The sequence below is a fragment of the Zalophus californianus genome, chromosome 1 (genome assembly GCF_009762305.2).
Source record: "Zalophus californianus isolate mZalCal1 chromosome 1, mZalCal1.pri.v2, whole genome shotgun sequence".
Lineage (NCBI taxonomy): Eukaryota > Metazoa > Chordata > Mammalia > Carnivora > Otariidae > Zalophus > Zalophus californianus.
In genome coordinates, this window is record NC_045595.1 from 134,458,873 (window position 1) to 134,467,663 (window position 8,791).

The following is an 8,791-nucleotide window of genomic DNA, read 5'->3' on the forward strand; positions in this document are numbered from 1 at the left end:
CTCTCTACTGTCATATACCCTTTTGAAACTCAGGAAAGACAAAGGTTCAGTTATACTACTTTTGTCAATACGCAAACCAGGTGTGTATTGTTTTTTTTTTTCCTGTTGTCTGGATATGGCAATAGATTTTTTTAAAAAAAGAATTGCTGTGAGAACCCAAACATGAAAAGAGAGGGTTTGAATTGTTGTGTGTGCCTTTCGTGTCTTGAGATTTATATGTGGAAAAGACATCTCCAGAGTGTATTTTCAAAGAGAAGAGATAGCTATTTATATGGTGCCAAGTGATAAGATAATGTCTCTTAAAGGTTTCCTATGGAAGCCTTTATTTTACTAAACTCAAGACACCAGTGAACCTCAACATAATTTTGGCCTTATTAGAATTTCTTGTGCATTATATTGAAAGCCAGGTTTACATCACCTCACCCCATTATTCTTTTTAGTTAAATAAACAAATTCGCCATATCAGGTAACCAGAATGGGGGCAATTTGGTTGGCCTTTAAGTAGGTTTGACTAGGTAGCTCTACTTACTGTCACATCTAATGCTAGACATCAGAAACCACTTGAGCCAGAGTGTGAACTGATAATTCCAGAGACATTTTCAACATACTTCAGACATTTTTTAATGTTTTTTATGAATGTGTTACATTTGTGTGATTGCCTTAGATATTAAATTTACTTAGTGCTAAAGATGATCGTAATTTTTTTAAAACAGCAGTAGTCATAACTTATTTTATATATTGTTCCAAAGAAAAAGAATTTAATGTTTTCAAAATAACTGCATCTGAATTTATGTGCCTTAAGTTCTCTAGTGCTATTTCAACTTTTTTTCATACTAAATGACGCTTACCTTAGATGAGTTTCATATTTGTTTCCTACCGAGTAAGTAAACTCCCCTTCTTAAATTTTTTAATAAGCACCATGTGGTTGCTTGGCAGAATGAGAATATTAAGAAATGTTGTTGAGTGTTTGGAGTTTTATTATATTTGAGGGTTTTGTTTGTTTTTGTTACCAAGGTGCTTTTTAAGATATTCAGACAAACATCTAACATTGATTAAACGTTTGAAAACATCATTTGCAATATCTACATCTAATGTCAGAAAAGTAAATGTACTTATTTTTGTTCCATCCTTATGTATTATTTTTTTCCTTCTATAGTCTTTTATATTTCCTGAAAAAGTTCTTACTCTTGCTTTCCCCATCATCCCTCCCCACCCCCAGTTTCTTTATTTAAATTATTGAGAATTTCTGGAGGTAAGACAACAATTATAGAGTTGAAAAAGAGCATAATATGCTTTACAACTTGTATAGACCTATGGCAGCCAAATGTCACTTGCTTTCCGTGAGAGGCTCCAAGAATCTTCACAGTGAAAAAAAATGCTTTGTCATTTGTTCTCAATTTGGTTGTAGCACAGTAATACTTATATGTCTTGTTTAGATATACTTTGTGCATAGTTTAATTTTTTTAAAGTTGTATCTAATAAAATGTCCTTTAACCATTATTATTTGACTATACAGTTGTATTAAATTTTGTTTACCAAAAACTTGTTGCTTTGTTTTATTTTAAATACATCCAAATGAGGGGTGCCTGGGTGGCTCAGTCGTTGGGTGTCTGCCTTTGGCTCGGGTCGTGATCTTGGGATGGAGCCCCATATCGGGCTCCCTGCTCAGGGGGAAGCTTGCTTCTCCCTCTCCTGCTCCCCCTGCTTGTGTCCCCCTCTGTCTCTCTCTCTGTCAAATAAATACATAATATAAATACATCCAAATGGTTGTGCAAAAAAAAGGGATGGAGGAAAATTCATATTAATATATGTGCATATTTACTGGTATGTCCATAAAGTAACTAGAAGAATAAATAAAACATTGATGTATATCAAGAAATACGGTGGCTGAGGAGCAAGTAAAAAGGAAACACCACTGCATACTCATATAATTGTATGTAATTATAAATATGCATATAATCAATGTTTTAGTCTGAACCACATGGAAGTGTTACCTATCCACAAAAAAAAATTTTAATTACCAGAAAGTTACCCATAACGTGTACTCTAGTGTTCTTTGATTTGACTCTCAAAAGTACCCCTGTAGTGATATTAAGAGTAAAGGACTTAAGAAATTTTCTTTCAGATGTCAAAGAGAGGGTATATTATTTACAGGAGGGGCAATGTCTGATTTTACATTAACAAAAGTAAAATTTTGAAAAGATACAAATACGTTATAGAAGCATGTGCAATGCTTAGCTTTTTATGCTTAGTTTTTAAATTGTGCCATAAAAATGGCAAGTTAGAGTGCTTCTTAAATAATAAATGTTAACAATTTTTCCTTTGACTCAATTCCTTTGTAGCCACACCTGGGAAGTGCATGGGCTTCATCAGAACTGATTCCAACCAGTGCTCTACCATAAAGCCATTTAACTCCTGAACCCTACTTTCCTTATTCTAGGAAAGGTCATGATCCCCACTTCACAGGCTTGTTGTAAGGAGATGAGCTAAGGGGACGTGTGTGTTAAAGGGTGAATAGTTCTGGCACAGAAGAGGAGAACATAAATGTTGGCTCCTTGTCCATGCAGCTAGTTTAGGACAAAAATGCAATACGTGAAAGTAGGGAAGGAGTTGAAAAAATAAAAAGTATTTGTTAGCTTAAAATTGGAAAACCATTGACAATGGGTAAAGAATTTCAATTTTATCTTTAAAAAATCACCTGTACTCTTGAGGCAGCTGACTGGCTCACTCGGTAGAGCATGTGACTCTTGATCTCAGGGTTGTTGAGTCCAAGCCCCAAGTTAAACATAAAGAGCTTATTTTATTTTGTTTTTTTAAGATTTTATTTATTTGAGACAGCACAAGCAGGGGGCGGTGGTGGGGGCAGAGAGGGAGAAGCAGACTCCCCTGCTAAGCAGGGAGCATGACTCAGGGCTCAATCCCAGGACCCTGAGATCATGACCTGAGCTGAAGGCAGACGCTTCACCGACTGAGCCACCCAGGTGACCCAGGTAGAGCTTACTTTAAGGAAAAAAATCATCTGCACTCTTAATAGAATGAGGAAAAAAATGGGCTAAACCTGCCTTCTGCTTCTCTGATATTAACCATTAATGGAGATTTAGAAAATCAAAAGGCATGGTTTTCCTCCTAATTTTGTTGAGGCCTTTATTTTTTGTTTATATTATATAACGTTTTGACATATTGGGGGAACTTTGCTGGGAGAAACTGCCCTTCCTAAAACTAGCTAATTCCTGGAAACAGTAACCAACTTGTCAGTGAGCCGACCTTTCATATATAAACCAAACAATCTTTTGTCCATACCCCAGCCACCTCCTTTAACTCTCACACACCAAGCCAATATTTTCCCCACCCTGAATCACTCCAGGGCCAGGTACCAGACAACTATGAACAGCTCCTCTGTCCCGAAGCCTGCCAGCATTATTAAAACTAGCCAGTCTTAAACTGTATACCCTGTCCTGCCTTGATTTCCTCATGGAAACGCCAATAAAAGCTCTAGCATATGCTCTCCCCTCATTTCTTTTTTCTTTTTTAAGATTTTATTTATTTATTTGAGAGAGAGAGCACATGAGAGGGGGGAGGGTCAGAGGGAGAAGCAGACTCCCCACTGAGCAGGGAGCCCGATGCGGGACTCGATCCTAGGACTCCAGGATCATGACCTGAGCCGAAGGCAGTTGCTTAACCAACTGAGCCACCCAGGCGCCCCCTCTTCTCATTTCTTTTTGCCTCCTGACAATGGTGCTTTCTCTGTGGCCCTTCATGACATGGAGGAACTATGAGTAACATTAAACTTTTATCTCAATGGCACTGACCTCTTTGTATTGTCACTCAGTCACCTTTATAAATTAAGACTCACAAAGCACAGAGGGACTTAATGTTTTAGTGGGTAAAAAAGCACCAATTCTGTTTTTTATGGCAATACAAGAGCCTGTTCAGAATAGACCTTAAAACAGGATTTTTGAGTCATAGTTTGATAAACATAATAATCAGTCCATATGTACTGCAACCAAAGCACTAAAGAGGAATCAGTCCAAAGGAGTCCAGGCTTTGAGCGCTGATACCCTTTTATTTAGAGAAAGTACAATAAAGGGAGGCATCTTGTCCAAATGGAAGAAGAAAAGGAGATTTTAAAAGATCACATTTAGGGGTGCCTGGGTGGTGCAGTTGGTTAAGCCTCAACTTGGTTTCAGCTCAGGTCATGATCTCATGGATCATGGGATCGAGCCCCAAGTCAGGCTCCGCCGTCAGATTCTCTCCCTCTGCCCCTCCTCCCAGTCTTGCACACACTCTCTCTCTCAAAGGAAGGAAGGAAGGAAAAGGAAGGAAGAAAGAAGATCAAATTTATTTGTTCACACACACTCTCCATCCTACTGGGATTTGGTGGATGATACCAAAGATGGTAGGGCTTTATAGGAATTCAGTGTCCACATGTGTACAACAGAAGAGGTAAAACAAAAGAGAAAGCAAAAGCAACCCTCAGAAAGCTTTCTAGTATGGTATGGCAGCCATGGAAATGGGCCTGGCCAGCCGCCAACTACAGGGAGCATAACTGACCAAATAATGCCCCAGCTGCTGGCTTTGAAACCCATCTCGCATTTGCACTGAGGCCACGCATCCCACCAGCTGCTCCCAGCCAATGTCATGTGGCAGGGCTACTTAAGGCACATGTGTTCCCGAAAGATAGGTCTCCTTTTCGTTTCTTTTCTCTCCTTCTTCTCCTTCTTCTCCTTCTTCTTCTTTTTCTCCTTCTCCTTCTCCTTCTCCTTCTTCTTTTTTTTAAAGAGGGATGGGGGTGATGGGCAGATGGAGAGAGAGAATCTTACGCAGGTTCCCTACTCAGCACGGAGCCCGACACGGGTCTTGATCTCACAACCCTGAGATCATGACCTGAGCGGAAATCAAGAGTCCAACACCTAACCAACTGAGCCACCCAGGTGCCCCAAGACAGGTCTCTCCTGATGGTGAATTTTGGCTCCATGCCTCCCATTCTACTTTGTCCAGCCCTCATTAGATTACATGGTAATGCAGGATGTTTCTACCCAACCTTTCCCTCTTCCCTTCACTTGCTTTTAGCATCTAACGGCTCTCTCCCCATGTTTTCCCTCACAGAGCATTTCCTTGCATGTTTTCATTAAAATCTTTGCATATTTGATCTCATCTTCTCAGAGGACACAGGACTGATTTATGTAGAAAAAGTCCCTGGGGAAATCATTGCCCTAATGACAAAGTTAGCACTGTGGAGCCACCCACTAATCCTGGTTTTCTGAAAAGTCCTAGTTGTTACATTTAGAGTAGGCTCGGTAGCAGCGTAATGTGAAAATAGGTTTTATTTTATTTTTTTTTAAAGATTTTGTTTGTTTGAGAGAGAGACAGCGAGAGAGGGAACACAAGCAGGGGGAGTGGGAGAGGGAGAAGCAGGCTTCCCGCCCAGCAAGGAGCCCGATGCGGGACTCGATTCCAGGACCCTGAGATCATGACCCGAGCTGAAGGCAGACGCTTAACGACTGAGCCACCCAGGCGCCCCGTGAAAATAGGTTTTAAAATCATCTGTTTATAGGCACCTGGGTGGCTCACTCGTTAAGCGTCTGCCTTTGGCTCGGGTCATGATCCCGGGGTCCTGGAATCGAGCCCCGCATTGGGCTCCCTGCTCGGCGGGGAGCCTACTTCTCCCTCTCCCTCTGCTGCTTCCCCTGCTTGTGCTCTCTCTCACTCACTCTCTCTCAAATAAGTAAATAAAAAATATTAAAAAAAATAAAGTACTGTTTACAAATGCCAGCTTTAACATTTACTACCTATATGTCTTTGGGTAAGATATTTAACCTTTCTGAGTTTCAGTTTCCCCCCTTCCCACTTAGGCTTGGTTTGAGGATTAAATTAGAATGTAAAAGCACTCAGCACTGTACATGACAATGGTGCTTCATCAGGAATGGTAGTAATTAATAGCTTACAGATTTCATTCATTTATTTATTCATTTATTTGGCAAACGCTGGAGTCCTTGATGAGGATCAGGCAGAATGTTTCCTACCAGCATTGTGTTAATGAATGTTACAGTCCCTGTTCTTAAGGTTTACAGATTGATAAGGGAAGTGGACATGTGAACAGATAAATTCTATATAGTGTGATAGAGGAAGTTATAGGCATTCCAGTTACTGAGAACTGTGTAAATAGGAATAAAGAATCATCAATTTTCAGAGTAAAGAGATTTTATGGTCTCTTCTTTCCGATTGTGCCAAGCACTGAACAAGGTGCCATGGGATTAATACATCAAATGAGATAGACCCTGTCCTCCAGAAGCTTTCTGTCAAGTGAGGAACTGCATAGCAATTAGGGAAGGACCGCTTGCTAAGACAAGGAAACATTGCACTAATGCCCTGGGTTTCTTTGGTTGTGGTTTTTTGGGGGGTTTTTTTGTTTTTAAGTAGGCTCCACACACAATGTGGGGCTTAAACTCATAACCCTGAGATCAAGAGTTGCATGCTCTACTGAATGAGCAAGCCAGGCACCCCCTAATGCCCTGGTTTGTTGCATTTTTCACTTCTCATCTTGTGGCTTCCATACACCTACCATTCACCATGTTGTTGATAGCAAATTTGACATCTCACAGTCTTGCTCTTTTTTTTTTTAAGATTTTATTTATTTTTCAACAGAGAGAGAGAGAGACAGCGAGAGAGGGAACACAAACAGGGGGAGTGGGAGAGGGAGAAGCAGGCTTCCCGCTGAGCAGGGAGCCCAATGCGGGACTCGATCCCAGGACCCTGGGATCATGACCTGAGCCGAAGGCAGACGCTTAACGACTGAGCCACCCAGGTGCCCTCACAGTCTTGCTCTTAATTTTGATTTCTACTATTATCCCGGGTCATTTTATCCACTTCTATGGCTCCAGTTATAACTGTATTTGAAGACTCCTAAATATAAATATTCAGTCAATATACTTGTATCCAAACGTCTTTCTTTTTTTTTAATATTTTTTTTAAGTAAGCTCTACGCCCACCATGGGGCTTGAACTAACCACTCCAAGATCAAGAGTTGCATGCTCCACCAACTGCACCAAAAAGGTGCCCCTGCTTGTATCCAAATGTCTTCTAGAAATTTCTGCCTTAGTCTTTAATATGGGACTACTAGCACCTGAAACTCTAGAATCTCTTTCTCCAAAAATACTCACTTATCTTGTATTCTCTCTTCTGCAACAAATAGCAACAAAATTGCTTCTCAAAGGCAGAAATCCAGAAGTAATTTTTTTCTGTTATTCAATCCTGCATTCAAATATATATTGAGTATCTACCTTGTGCTTGGAACTCTTCCTCCTTGATATCTAAATCTGCCTATCTCTCTATCTGTCCCTCCATCTATCTATCTTTCCATTCTCCCTCCCAATGTCTTAGTTCAGGCCTTCATCATCTCTTGTGTGGAAGAGACTCCCAAATGGTTTGCCTAAGATCAAAGCTGGCATGCGACTGAAACCAAATATATCTGAATAAGGAATTTATTGGAAGGCAGTAAAGGCTCATAGAATTGATAAGAGAGCCAAGTATCAGACCTGGAAAACAGGCAGAAAAGAGCCATGAAGAAGGACACACAACAGTGATCTTTAAACGGAAATAATCTGAATGGAACATCCCTGCCGATCCACCATAACTGCTAATGAATTTATCTTTACCTCATTTACTCCTTGATTGAAATCCCTGGTGGAAGCAATCAATTGATTGACACTAGTTCATATACCTACTGGTTGCTAAGGGCCAGGGAGAGAGATCTGAATTCTTTAGGGAGAGGAAGGCTTTGCTTCTTGCCAAAATAAATATAATATGGAATTCCCCAAATCTTGGAGGGGAGGCAGGGGAGTGGAATGCTTCGCGGATTTACCAATCTCTGTGCCTTGGCTTTCTTCTTCTGGAATACCTGACCTCCAGCTATCTCTCCCATTCTCTGAAAGAGCTTAGAATTCATTTCCTCAGGGGAAATCCCACGACCACTCTCTTCCCACCCCAGTCTGAGTTAGATGAGCTCTTGTGTATTCCCATTACCCCCTTTATATACCTCTGTCATGGTACTTTTCTGTTTATTTGACTCTTTACCTCATTCTCCCAGGTTATGGACTCTTTAAATCAGGAACCATTTCTTATTTGATGAGATCCAAGGATCTAGCCAAGAATCCAGTCCAAGGGAAAGGACCAGCTGGACTAAGAAGCCTTAGTGGATAGTATCGGAAAGCCCCAGGTCACTGAAAAGTGAAAAGAGAGAGAAGAGAAGGTAGAGCGCCAGTGACAAATGACCTATTTTGAATATGCCTAGAACTGGAAAATCTCATCAATATATGTTAAATTATATTCCTAATGATTTCATAGCATCTTACATTAACAGTGAGTTCCCCTGACCTTATCATTAGGTTTCGGGTTTCTGTCTAAATTTAGGTTTGGAGCAACCCTATCCTTGCTTCCAAGTCCAACTCAAATGCTGCCTCTTCTATAAAGCCTTTCCGATTTCGAAACGGATTTATTCTTCACTCCTTGAGGGCAAGGACCAAGTCTGTCTTATAAACCTAACTCTATTCCTAGGACTTGACAAAGTGCCTGGTACAGAGTAGGTAATGAATATTTATTTTATTGATAATTACTATGGGAAGCATGAGGGGTATGTCAAAAAACAAAGGAATAGGGAAGTTTTGAAGCCTCCAAAATTCTTTAGTGGTCCCTGGTTTGGTTTACAGCTATTGCCTCTCTTTTGTTATGCTAACTGGAAGTCTTAATTGATTGCTACCCAATCTTCTATTCCTGACTTATTCTGCTACTGATA